This window comes from Urocampus carinirostris, chromosome 12 (genome assembly GCF_059441175.1).
Source record: "Urocampus carinirostris isolate Australia breed hairy pipefish chromosome 12, RoL_Ucar_1.0, whole genome shotgun sequence".
Lineage (NCBI taxonomy): Eukaryota > Metazoa > Chordata > Actinopteri > Syngnathiformes > Syngnathidae > Urocampus > Urocampus carinirostris.
This window is the reverse complement of record NC_142360.1, coordinates 612965-626886: the sequence shown is the minus strand read 5'-3', so window position 1 is coordinate 626886 and position 13922 is coordinate 612965. Positions and strand designations below refer to the sequence as shown.

The 13922-nt window shown below is 41.4% G+C and overlaps 1 protein-coding gene across 1 annotated transcript in view; it reads right to left on the bottom strand.

Moving 5' to 3' along the window:
- The window catches only part of LOC148354600 (fibrillin-2-like), a 153172-nt gene extending 151854 nt beyond the window's left edge, over positions 1–1318 (bottom strand). The window contains exon 1 of the mRNA XM_088348774.1: positions 1077–1318. The gene's annotated coding sequence lies outside the window, so the exon portion shown is untranslated. The remainder of the gene's footprint in view (positions 1–1076) is intronic.
- Between the last annotated feature and the right edge of the window lie 12604 nt (positions 1319–13922).

Here is a 13922-nt window from a genome sequence, read left to right as displayed (position 1 = left end):
AAATGAAGAAACCTTGAGAAGAGACCGCACATGAGGTAATCCCCTTTCCAGGATGACCAGGATGCAATGGATGTTGCAATAACAAATAATACACAGATATTGTCAACATAAAAAATAGGTTATTCATATGCTATATACTTTGTTTTACGCATTTTTTATTTTATCTTTACAAAAAACAAATCGATACATTTGAGTCTCTATTCTATTTCAATTTAATTCAATATTTATAATAATATTCAATTGTTGTACTTATTTTTTATTCAAATTAATATGTTATTGCTGTATATTATTAGATTATTTTCTTTTATTTGACCCTCTTGACTTCATGTTTAAAAAGTGTTGTTTTTCTTTACCAAAAAAAGTGTATATTATTTCTATCATTTTATTTATTTATTTTTTTTTTTTCATTTTATTGAACTTGTTTTTTTACTCTAATCAATATGTTTTTATATTGCTGTATATAATTACTGTATATTTTTAATTTACTGGCTTTAATTGTTATTTCGCAATTCAAAAATAAAGTTAATGACATTAGGATTATACAGGGGTATTTTGGTTATTTGTTCACATTACTGTATATTGTAATATTTAGATCATTTTATGCTATTTTTTACTTAAAATGACTTGACTTGACCTAAATAGGTTAGATTCTTATTATGTGTTTATATTAGTATTAGCACATTTTTTTCACATGTACATTTTTCCCCAAAAAAAGATCATTGGAAAAATAAATTTTAAAAAGCAACGACCAGAAAATTTAAATCTATTTTTAGAACACAGCATTGTTTCTACTGCGCAGGCGCAGTACCGACAAACTTTATGAATGAAAAAAATGGCACTTTACTTGCTTAGATAAACAAGACGTCACCTTAAAAATACCACAAAGAATAATTAATAGATATAAAATGATATATAAAGACCAATATAAAACACAAACACACACACACTCACACACTAACTTTCGCAATCATTTGCATGTTAACTCCAAGTTAAACACCCGTTCAAACGTGCACAGCAAAAACAATAAAGTTTACCGAGAGAGAGATTAACAAAATAAAAGCATGCGTCATAAATACCTGCTGACAATCGGAGCCTCTTCACGTCGTCTTGGATTAATCGGAACCGACGAGGGAATATTCAATTTCTCCAAACTCGGGACTGAGGAGAGAAGGAAAAAAAGAGGAGAAAAAGGTTAGGGGGAACGAGAGAAGGGGAGGGTGTTAAAAAAAAGAGAGAGAGAGAGAGACAGGATGGGGGGGTTGTAACGGACAAAGCCACATTCCTCAAGAAGACTCCTGCAGTTGTTCCAACATTAGCATCACTGCGCATGTGAGAAGGTGCGTTCGCGTGCATCTCTGAGTGTGGAATTGTTTTTCCCTATTTAATAATAAGGGTGAAAGAGGTCATAAAAGAGTCGGTTGACGGAACATAAATATACTCCTGGTCGGGGAAAATGTTGCTTCAAACTCTCACATTGCAAAACAAGCACACTATGTTGATACAAAGTGTTGGTTTACAGAATAGTTTAAAAAATGTAAATCATTTTGAACCAGTGCCGGTCTTTTGGATATCGGACTAAATCAGGTCTGCTTGGTTTCAGACATTTTTTAGTCGGCAAATAAACATCAAAAGATGTTTTCGCGAGGCTGCCATAGGCGGCCAGGACATCATAGGTCAAGTCTAGGAGGGATGCTAAACACATCAAATATCTGTTTGAGCTAGGCTGGTATGGACAGCTAAAGTTGTCAAGAAACCATTCTAGCTAGACTGCCAGTAGACATTAAATATCAAGGCTTGTTAGCAAGGCTGCCATAGAAAGGTTGGCTGCCATAAATGGCCACAAGACCTCAAAGATCCATTTTAGCTAGGTTGCCATTGCCGTTAAATATAACAATGATCCTTTCAAGTAAGACTGCTATTAGACGTCAAATATCCCTGTTAGCAAGGCTGTCATAGATGACAAAGATCTATTCCAGCTAAGCTGCTATGTATTGCTAAATATGTCAAGGATCCATTTTAGCAAGGCTGCTGTAGACGACCATAGATATTAATTCTACCTAGGCTGCCATTAGGCGTCAGATATCCAAGACTACCATAATCTGCTTTAGATGTCAACGATCCATTCTAGTCAAACAGCTATGGACGGCCAAAGTCATCAAGGACCAGTTTTAGCAATGCTTCCATGAACGGCTATACACGTCAAGTTCCATTCTTGGCATGCCATTAGACGTCAAATATCTTTTAAAGTTGGACAGGCATAGAGAACTATAAATGTCATGGATCCCTTTCAGCTAGGCTGCCATAGAAGGCTACAAGTCGTCAAAGATCAATTTAGCTAGTTTGCAATTTCCAGTTAACCATACCAATGATCCTTGTCAGACAACAAATATCCCTATTAGCATGGCTGTCATATGCACCTATAGACATCAAAGATTGATTCTCCAGCTAAGCTGCTGTCCCAGTGTGCCCTGCGATTGGCTGGCAACCAGTTCAGGGTGTCCCCTGCCCACTGCCCATGATTGCTGGGATGGGCTCCAGCACCCCCGCGACCCTACTGAGGATAAGCGGTGCAAATATAAAGTAGCTCTTGCCTCAGCTAAAGCATCATTTTCCTCTAAGATTATTGTTATACATAAAAATAATCCGATATTTTTGTTCGACACAATGGCGAAACTTACCAGACAACAACTTAACCCAAATAGTTAGTTGTGATTGCTTCAGCAAGGCACGACTACATTGCCAAGTGCTGTATTATATCTATCTTCTTCCGCCAAAATTCTGTGGGGAACTCCTCCCAGAGCTTTTGGAGTAGCCCAACGATCCATACACCAAAAATTCCGGCCTGATCAGGACTCTCGTGCGACAATATGGATAAGCGATACGAGTCTTGCGGGGGGCCGGAGACCAAAAAAAGTCCCCATCCGGAATAATGGGTTTTGAGAATCTCCCATCCGGAATACATGGGCCCATTCATTTCTATGGGTAGTCATGGAAAAGAGGGCTTTTTCAGAGGTTAGTAGGGACTAAGCAGGGACTGTCCAGGGTGGCTTGAGGGGGCCCGACCCACATTACCTTTAAATGGTGAGTCCCAAAGAGTGGATGCTAGCAGGGATGTTAACAGCTATGTGCGTTGCTAGCAAGGTGTTGGGCTGGCATAGCCAGCCCAAGTAATAGCGATGAGAGGTTGAAGCTATGCGTACTAATGCTAGCTCGAGAGACTATTGGTGACGAGTTGGGCTGGCACAGCCAGCCCAAGTATTAGCGCAAGCCAACTGTGAACACTGTCCGCAATGGGTTGCGGAGACCAAGAAAAGTCCCCATCCGGAATAATGGGTTTTGAGAAAATCCCATCCGGAATACATGGGCCCATTCATTTCTATGGGTAGTCATGAAAACGAGGGCTTTTCCAGAGGGTAGTCATAGTAAGCAGGGACTGTCCAGGGTGGCTTGAGGGGGCCCGACCCACATTACCTTTAACCATAGGTAAATGGTGAATTCCAAAGAGTGTATGCTAGGGAGAGGATGCTAACAGCTATGTGCGCCGCTAGCAAAATATTGGGCTGGCATAGCCAGCCCAAATATTTGCGCAAGCTCGCTGTAACACCGTAAGCAATGGGTTGGGCTGGCACAGCCAGCCCAAGTATTAGTGCAAGCTAGCTGTAAACACTGTTGGCAAGCTAACTTCTTCATAGTAAAAAATTTTGGTAATGGCTATATTCTAACGACTTCATATTTACAAATTCTGCTAATGGCCTCATGTTAATGAGTTATACTAACAGATACATTCTAAAAATAGATGCTAACGGCTTAATGCTAACTTCTTAATGTTAAATTTTTTTGGTAATGTCTATATTTTAACGAATTCATATTTACAAATTATGCTAATGGCCTCTTGTTGGTGAGTTATGCTAACATATACATGCTAAAAAGTGATACTAACGGCTAAATGCTAACTGCTTCATGCTAAAAAATTTGGTAATGGCTATATTTTAATAACTTCGTTCTCACACATTATCCTAGTGGCCTCATGTTGATGAGTTATGGTAACAGATACATGCTAAAAAGTGATGCTTACTTCTTAATGCTAACCTCTTCATGGTAAAAATTTTTCATAATGGCAATATTCTAACGACTTCATATACAAATTATGCTAATGGGTACAGGTTGATGAGTTATGCTAACGGTTACATGCTAAAAAGTGATGCTAACGGCTAAATGCTAACTTATTCATGCTAAAAAATTTTGGTAATGGCAATATTTGAAGGACTTCATATTTACAAATTATGCTCATGGCCTCATGTTGATGAGTTATGCTAATGGATACATGCTAAAAAGTGATGTTTACGGCTAAATGCTAACTGTTTCATGCTAAAAAAATTGGGTAATGGCTATATTTTAACGACTTCATATTTACAAATTATTCTAATGGCCTTGTGTTAATGAGTTATGCTAACAGATACATGCTAAAGAGTGATGCTAATGGATAAATGCTAACTGCTTCATGCTAAAAAATTATGCTAAAGGCCATATGGTAACGAATGAGCAAAATGAATGGACTCACTGGATTCCGGATGGGCCAACTCAAATCGAACGGCCCATCCTATTTAAACATGTATATTTTAAAAGTTTTTAAAGAGTAATAACAGTGTTATTACTATTTTTTTACCATGAATGTAAATTTTGGACCTCCACAAGGCATATCCTTGTTGTTAACGATTATGGGCCCATCCGAAATAAACTTGCCAGTACTGGGGGGGTGTGGGGGGCGGAGTCCCACCACAGAACCAAGTAAAAAAATGACAAAAACATCTCTCTGGGTTAAAAATGTTATGCTAGATCATAATGCTAACAACCGGGGTTATAATACATGACGGGATCATCTTCCAGATCAATCACAACTCTTACAATTGTCGCGGGAATTGTCTAGTTAGTTGTGATTGGTTCAGCAAGGCAAGACTACATTGCCAAGTGCTGTATCAAGCACAACTATTAAAATCCCCCAAAATATTATTATTATTATATCTATCTTCTTCCGCCGAATTTTAACGGGGAACTCCTCCCAGAGCTTTTCGAGTACCCCATCGATTCATATACCAAAAATTCCGGCCCAACCGGGACTCTTGTGGCTTGTCTTTTGACAGCGATACAAGGAGTATCCTGCTATGTTCTGGGTTACCGATATCTGTCACCACGACGACATAACTGACGATTTAAAAACCCAGAATTTCCAATTCATTTTGAATGGGACCATCTAAAACGAACTTTCCAGTACCAGGGGGGTGTGGGGTGGCAGAGTCCCCCCACAGAACCAAATACAATTTTACAAATACAGCTTTCCCAGTTAATAACTTGATGCTTTATCTCCGAATCATCTTCCAGATCAATCACAACTTTTACAATTGCCGCGGGAATTGTCTAGTTCTGCTTATTCTGCTAATGACTATGGATTTTTTAAATAAAAAGATTCAACCCATCAGGAATGAAATCTTAAATAAACACTCTGCAACATCGTCCTACCTCAAAGATGCGGAGGTGCTAGGTAAGGACCATGTCGGCGGTTGTTCGGAAACATTCTTCAGTTTTAATGATTTGTCCCTTGATAGTCTTACACAGATGGTCAGTAGGGCCAAACAAACTACTTGCCTGCTTGATCCGTTTCCAGCTTCACTGGTAAAGGATCTGAAGACCATCAGTTTTAAATATTATTAATATATCGCTATCCTCAGGTATTGTTCCTGTAGCCTTCCAGTCTGCCGTCATTAAACCCATGCTTTAGCGACATAACCTTGACCCAGAAAGCCTAGGTAATTATAGGCCAGTGTCAAATCTGCCATTTTTTGCAAAATTACTTGAAAAGGTCGTTGCACAGCAGCTAAATGACTTCATGTCGGAAAATAACCTCTTTGAAACCGTCCAGTCAGCATTTAGGGCAAATCCCTCTACTGAGACAGCCCTGGCTAAACCAACCAATGATTTCCTTTTGGCAAAATATTCCGGTGCCTCATCAATGTGACTGCTGCTGGATCTTAGTGCTGCTTTTGATACTGTCGACCACAACATATTACTTGTTCGTCTGGAATGAATTGGTATCTCAGGAACTGTACTCTCGTGGTTTAGGTCCTACCTGTCAGACAGGATGCAATATGTTAACTATGGCAATCTGACCTCTAAACACTCTAATGTCCCCTGTGGTGTTCCACGGGGCTTTGTACTTGGCACCCTTCTTTTTAGTATTTATATGCTTCCGCTTGGTGACATTATCCGCAAGTATAATATTAGTTTACATTGCTATGCAGATGACACTCAACTGTATGTGCCACTGGAGAAAACTGGACAATTAAATTGTAGAAATCTGAAAGCTTGCCTTACTGAGATTCAAAGATGGATGTGACATAATTTTTTGCACCTTAACCCAGAAAAAACTGAAATGTTGATTATTGGTACAGCTCCTTGTCGTGAGTTGTTTTCAAACACTGCCCTGAACCTAGACAAATGTAATATCACCCATAGTGACTCGGTCAAAAATCTAGGTGTTATATTTGATCCTAATCTGTCGTTTCAGTCACACGTGAAAAATATTACTAGAAAAGCTTTCTACCACCTCCGTAATATTGCGAAGATTTGTTCGATGCTGTCCTAATCAGATGCAGAGGTTTTAATTCATGCGTTTATTACTTCTCGGCTTGATTACTCTAATGTATTGCTTTCTGGTCTCCCGATGTCTAGCATCAAAAGTTTGCAGCCGGTTCAGAATGTGACAGCTAGACTATTGACAAAGACAAAAACGTTTGAGCATATTACTCCTGTATTGGCCAACTTGCACTGGCTCCCAGTCCACTTCAGATGTGACTTTAAGGTTCTCTTATTAACATACAAATGTTTGCATGGACTTGCACCCTCTTATCTCTCTGATTTGATTTCCCCCTATGTTCCTGCACGGAGCCTGCGCTCGGAAAATGCCGGTCTACTTGTGACTCTGAGAGCCAAGAAGTCTGCAGGCTTGAGAACGTTCTCCATCCGGGCCCCGGTGCTATGGAATGCTCTGCCTCCGAAGATAAGATCTGCAACCTCAGTGGAAGTTTTTAAATCTAGACTGAAGACACACTTCTATTCCAAAGCTTATGATTGATGCCCACCTCATATTTTGTATTGTCCTGTCTTTTTCGACTGCCTGCCTGGTGGTGTTACGAAAAAGAAGGACGATTTGAGATGAGTCAGCGGACCAGCGTCTGACCTGAAGCATGTCAACGCCTGCATTGACCAGCTGGCAGAGATGTGAAGCTGCGCAGTGGCCGTCATAGACTTTCTGGACTAATTTACAGGCTGGGGTTATGCACTTTCCGGACAAATTTTCAACATGTTACATGTTTGTGTACTGTAATGCTAAATCTATTTCATCCTGGAAGGGGGATTACCACTTGTGAGGCCCCTTCTCAAGGTTTCTTTTTTCCTCACGCTGAGGTTTTGAGTTTTTCCTTTCCCGCGTGTTGGTTTAAGATCAGGTAATGGTGTAATTGTAATCCTGTCCAGTCCTTTGAGACATTTTTGTGATTAAGGGCTATATAAAAAATGTGACTTGACTTGACTTTGTGGGGTGGTTATGGACTGTATTAGAAAATGGAGAGAATAATGTCAGTTTATTATGTAAAGCAAGGAACACCCAGATATTTCATATGATCGTGCTTTGTGGGCAGGTGAAGGACTTAAAGGGAAACTACAAAAAGTCTACAGACGGTTTGACGATGAAAATGGAATCCGACATTTGCTGCGGCCTTGGCTTTGTTGGGCTCGTGTGACCGTAGCGAGTTGAGTAAAACTTTCCATGTTTCTGGGAATCTTTGAGCCACTGACAAGAAGCTCACCTGTCTTCATAAAACTCCTAACAAATGTTGAGCTACGTTGTCTCCTTCAGTCCAAGTCAGTTTTGACAAAGGTCTGTTAAGGACTATGGAAGACTCACTGTTTTTCTTTAAGGAGCTGACTCAAAAAGTTACAAGATGCTCATAAAAATTCGCTTTAGACAATAGACTATAGACTTGAAATCAACCTGAAAATTATTTTCCAAAACATCCTCAAAAAAATCTCCAGAAAGGACCAGGATGTTGTTTGTTTTTTCAATAAACCACGTTTCGTAAAGAAAACAAAAAGAAGTTACATAACAAAGTCGTAAAATTTTGCCCGGGTTTCGGTATGATCCAAATCCAACAAGTGGGAAATGACACAGTACTTTGATACGATTGTACAAGGTTTTTCATTTGAAATGCAAGACGTTTTTTGGGTCGGAGATATATGTTTAAAAGACAGCAAGGTTCTGTCTAAGATACACTTATTTGGTTGAAGAGTGTCATGATTTGCCTATTGCCCTCACCTGTTCCCGCTTGTTTGGCTCCAGCTGCTGCTCGTTTCCTGATTGGTTCCCTTCCTATTTAAACTCAGTACTCTCTTTCCCTCCTGGTCAGTCTGTCAGCGAACCTCCACACATGCAAGGGAAGCACTTTTTGACTCTGGCTCCCGTCTGTCCCGTCCTATCCTTTATCGTACTCGTCTGCCCCTGGCCTCCCAATCGTCTCCAGCTACCTGACTTGATTCCTTCCTCTGACCACGCTCCAATCTCCCGTCTTGGCTGCTCGACTTGTTTCCGCCCCCTGACCACGCTCAGATCTCGTGGGCTTCCTGCTTCTCCTGCCCAGAAATCACGAATTGCTGGCGTTTTTTTTCCCGTGCCTGACTTCTCCGCTTCTGCAATAAAGCTTGGTGTGAAACATTACGTGTTTTGGTCTACCGTCTGTTATGGCTCTGACAGTACGCACTGACCAGAAATAGACCCAGCGAACGCTCACACAAGCGCTGATTGGGGAGAGACGGAAGCTCCCTCCGCCCTGCAGCGTTTGCACTGGACTGAGGGCAAGGTCCGACTACTGTCAGGTGACGTCGCCGCCCTTCTGCTGCAAGTCCAGCAACAACAACAGCTCCTGTATCATCAGCATGAGCAAATAGCTTAACTCACGGAGCTCCTGTTGCGTCAACTGTCGTCATTGTTCCCGCCCCCGGGGATTCTCCTTCTGCCGTGCCGTCGCGCTCCCCACCCATCCTGCCCACGAACTCGCCCGCTATGGGAATTGCTGAGCCTCGGGTGGGCTCTCCCCAAAAATTCAGCAGCGATGCTGTTCAGATTTGGGCGTTCATCACCAACTGTTGGCTGGTTTTTGACCTGCAGCCGAGGAACTTCGACTCAGAGGCGGCCAAGGTGGCGTTCACAATAAACTACCTGTCCGCTAGGGCTCGGCTCTGGGGAACGGTGGAGTTCAAACGGGGGTCTTAAGCCTGCTACTCATTTCATTGCTAAAAGTTTTTGACAAGGGGTCATCGTCGGCTGATGCGTTTAGATCCCTCATGAGCATCCGGCAGGGACAGCGCACCATTGACGACTACTCCATTGACTTCCGTACACTTGCCAGCCGCAGCAATTGTAACTCAGAGGCGTTGGTTGACGGCTACCTCCACAGCTTGGCTGATTACCTAAAAGATGAACTGGTGTCCCACGCCGTGCCTGCTGATCTCGACAATGTGATTGCTCTGATGGCCCGCATCGGTCCTCGGGTCCAGGGGCGACGCCGTAGGAGAGGTCACGAGAGTCGTCCAATTCCCTGCTTACCCGAAGGGATTGGCACCACCTCTGCATTCCAGTCACCACCCGCGATCCAACAAGATCCACCGGAGGCTATGGAGTTGGGTTGTGCGTTCCTGTCGGTGGCGGAACGCCCTCCAACATCGCTCCGATCTTGTGGGCTTCCTGCTTCTCCTGCCCAGCAATCGCCAAATCGCTGTCGTTTGTTTTCCCCAGCTGACTTCTCTGCTTATGCAATGAAGCTTGGTGTGAAACATTGCGTTTGGGTCTACCGTCTGTTCTGACTCTGACAGAAGAGTATAAGTTAAAAAAATAAATTTTACAAGACATTGAAAATACCTTAGAAAGACACAAAGGTTCTGTCCAAAAGACATTTAGTTTGCTAAGAACTGACAGTTGAAAAAGAAAACATTTTTTCAAGACCTTGAAAAGGTGACTTTATTGGAGCCAAATTTGAACAGCAGACACAGGTTAAACAACGATAACTACAACAGTTATTGGACTAATTTAGTCCATGTTGAATGTGCTAAAGACAATCCGTTTGTGGACGTCTACAGTATTTTTTAACTAAATCATGTCTAAAACCTTATACTCGTTCATTGCCACCCTTGCTTAAATAGACCTTCGACTGTCTATGGCATCCAAGCTAAAAGGGACCGTTGACGTCTACAGTCATCTTTGGCAGCCTTGCTGAAATGGACATATGACGTCTTTAGCTAGAATAGATACTTAACATCAGTAGCAGTCTATGGCATCCGAGCCAGAATGTATCCTTGACATCTTTGGCAGCTTAGCTAAAATGGATCTTTGACAGCTATAGCTGTCTTTGGCAGCCAAGCTAGAATGGATCTTTGGCATGCATAGCAGTCTATGGACGCATCGTCAAAATTAATATTTGACGTCTGGCATCATGATTCCTGCAAGTTTTCTTTTAAAATATATTTCTTTAATATGTCAGTATATATGTTATTATCATATCAATGACGGGCTATAAAAATTAACATGACTTGACTTGACAAGTGAACTGTTTCTGAAAATACATCAGATGTTTGAGACTGCGGACCCAGTTAAATGATGGCTGGAATTACCCAAAAAAAATTCATAAAAACGTTTTGCAATGTTGAAGATAATTTTTTCAGAATTTCTGTGCAATAGAAAGACACCTTTCAATACGGAAGCAAACAAGAACAGATTACCTTCGAACAAGGTGCTACGATTATGTTTCTATGACTGTATTTTCTGGTCGGAGGAGATCTAATCATAAGGTCTTTTTCAAGTTTTAAAAAATGCAGATAAGAGATTAAATACTTTCCCTAAGGTCCCCCTCTCCCCTGAAAGCCCATTTTTTTTACCAGCCCACACATTTGTTTACACGTACGTAAACACTCACACACAAGCTCACCATATGTCGACCGAGAGTAAATACGATCGCAGCCACCGGGAAGCAGAGACGATTGCAGTCAAATAAGTTTTGTTGACGCTGGAGTTGACAAGCAAACACGCGAGCATGTGCCAGCAAGACTTGCCACTGTTGTCGGCTTTAATCGGGCTATCCCATTAAAAGACAGCGCAAATCACGAATGTTTTGTCAAGTCGGCGACAGATCGAGGGGTGTCGTCTTTAAAATGGAACGTAATAAAACAAAATAAGGACCGTGTTTTTTATTGTACGATTGATATGTTTGAAGACCTTAAACAAAAGCATTTATTTTTTTATATTCTGTACTTTCTGTATTATTATGTTCTGTGTTTTGGTGCTTTAATGGACATTTCTGCCTCATCATTTTTTTATATTTTGTTCAGTTAGGGCTAGTTAATGTGCCTGCACTTTTTCTTGTCCATGTGTGGGAAACTTTCTTGTGTCATCTTCCTTTAATGTTTTGTTATGTAGTTCTTTCCACATGTGAGTATGCAAATTTGGCGCTGGCAAACAATAAACCAAGTGAAGTACATCAGGAACACCAAGCTCCTGACCCCAGGACCAAAAACAAACATCTTCATAAACATACTCCTGAACGATTGTAGCGCTGGCTAAAAATAAACGTAGGCAAGACCTTACCAACGTCCTGACCCAGTGACCACAGTCTGACCTCTTCCTAAACATGGTCCAGAACAAATCAAGGGCTGGCCAAAGATAGACCACGTCAAGTCAAGATCTCCCCAAGAACACCAATGTCTTGACCAAGGGACTTAAATCAAACCTCTTCCTAAGCATAGCCTCGAACAAATCAAGAGCTAGCCAAAAATAGACCCAGTCATATCAAGAACTTCAATAACCCCAAAGTACTGTACGTAATTTCCCCCTAACCTAGTGACCAACATCTAACCTCCTCCTAAACATAGTCTAGGACAAATCCAGGCCTGGCCAAAAATATACCCAGTCAGGTCAAGTCCTTAGAAAATACCAAGGTTCTGACCCAGCAACGAAAGTATAAACTATTCCTTAACGTAAATACAGTTGACTAACCTGAGTCATAATTTTCACTGATTTTTTTCGAGTTTCTTTCAATCCCCACCTGGATGTTTTTAAATTTACCTACATTTTTACTGGCCAGCCATTCCCTCTGATTAATCCCAGGTATTAATCTCCCCCTGCCAAGATTAGGCAGTGGAAGTGAATCTGGCAAACAGGGTCTAGAAACCTCCACGAGCCGCTGGTAGTCTAGCTCCTGTCAGCAAAACTGCAGGAATGCAAAGTACACTACTCAGTTTCCCAGTACAAATCTTCTCCTTAAAAATGAAAAAAGCAGATGAAGTCTTGCCATGGACTGGCTTAACTACTTGTTAACTGATAGCTATTTTTTAAGTAAATTAAAGTCAGCTGAATGAGGTAGTTCAGGCAGCTAAGTAAGGTTACCCTAGTAAAGTAATAGAATGTTTTTTCTTGAGTAATGTCAATTACGAATAATTTAAGTGAGGTAAGACAGGTTACCTAAATGAAGTCCACTAATAAAACAAATCATGCCAACTTCTTCTAAATGACATTATCATGCTAAGCCTCCTAGACTTTGCCTCAGTTTACCTGGTCGTTGCCGCTCAGTTCCTTCAAGAACTGGCGAGCCTGGTGCAGCTGTGTTCTTCTGGATGATGCAGTGAGACTGGAATGCAGAACTTAAAAGTATAAGCAAAGGGCAGACAAAGAACGTCGGTGTTCGGGGCAATGAAAAGACGTGATCTCATAAAACAGGGTGCAAACAGATAGCTTTAGGGAGGGAGGGGAGCTTGCTGAGTGAGTACCTCATATGGTATGAAACCAAGTGTTGATCTTCAAGTACGGTGAACCCTCTTTTATCGCAGGGTCCAAGTTCCAAAAAGAACCTGCGATAGGCGAAAATGTGAATTCTATTTTTGGGTGTATTGAGTAATTTTTTTCAAGCAAGATATTAAAGTTGAGAGGAACAATTTGAGGTGTCCCAGGCATCAGATAAGAAATTTTTCAGAATGGTGTCCTGGGCATGTCCTACTCGCACGAAGAACTGAAAATGACAAACGACACAGTGCAGAGACTAAATCTCGGAATGAGCAGGATGAAGGGTCTGGGGAAAGTAAGTTATTGTGAATGCCAGTACTTTTCATTTTGCACCAAAGAAACAAAATAATTCAATTGAAAAAAAATTATCAGGTAGATGAAGACTCCAAACACACAAATAAAACTCTGAGGATTAAGTACTTTTCTCTCACAATATATTAAAGTTGATAGGTGTCCAGGTCAGCTGGTTGGGGGGCTTCCGGGACAGTGTTCTGGGCATGTTCCACCACCAGGATGCCCCAGGGATGACCTAGGACACACTTTAGACTATGTCTCAAGGCTAACTCGGGTTCTAGTCGGATGAGATGAACGAATTGGTGCGGGGAAAGCCGGTCTTGTTTATGCTAAACTTCTGCTTTTCGTGTCGCTTAAAAGAAATATAATAATCAATCAATTCAAACAAATTAATTAAACTTAATTAAGACTCTAAACGCCCAAAATCAAGAGGAGGGGCCTCACAAGTGGTAATCCCCCTTCCAGGATGACCAGGGTGAAATAGATTTAGCATTACAGTACACAAACATAGTAGACACGAGGTAACAATTTGTCCGGAAAGTGCATGACAGCAACAACGCCCCCCGGCGTGTAAACTAGTCCAGAAAGTCTATGACAGCCACGACACAGCTTCCAATCTCTGCCAGCTGGTCAATGCAGGCGTTGTCATGCTTCAGGTATGACGCTGGTCCGCTGACTCTCAAATCGTCCTTCTCCTTGGTATCACCACCAGGCAGGCAGTTGGAAAAAGACAGGTCAATACAAAATATGA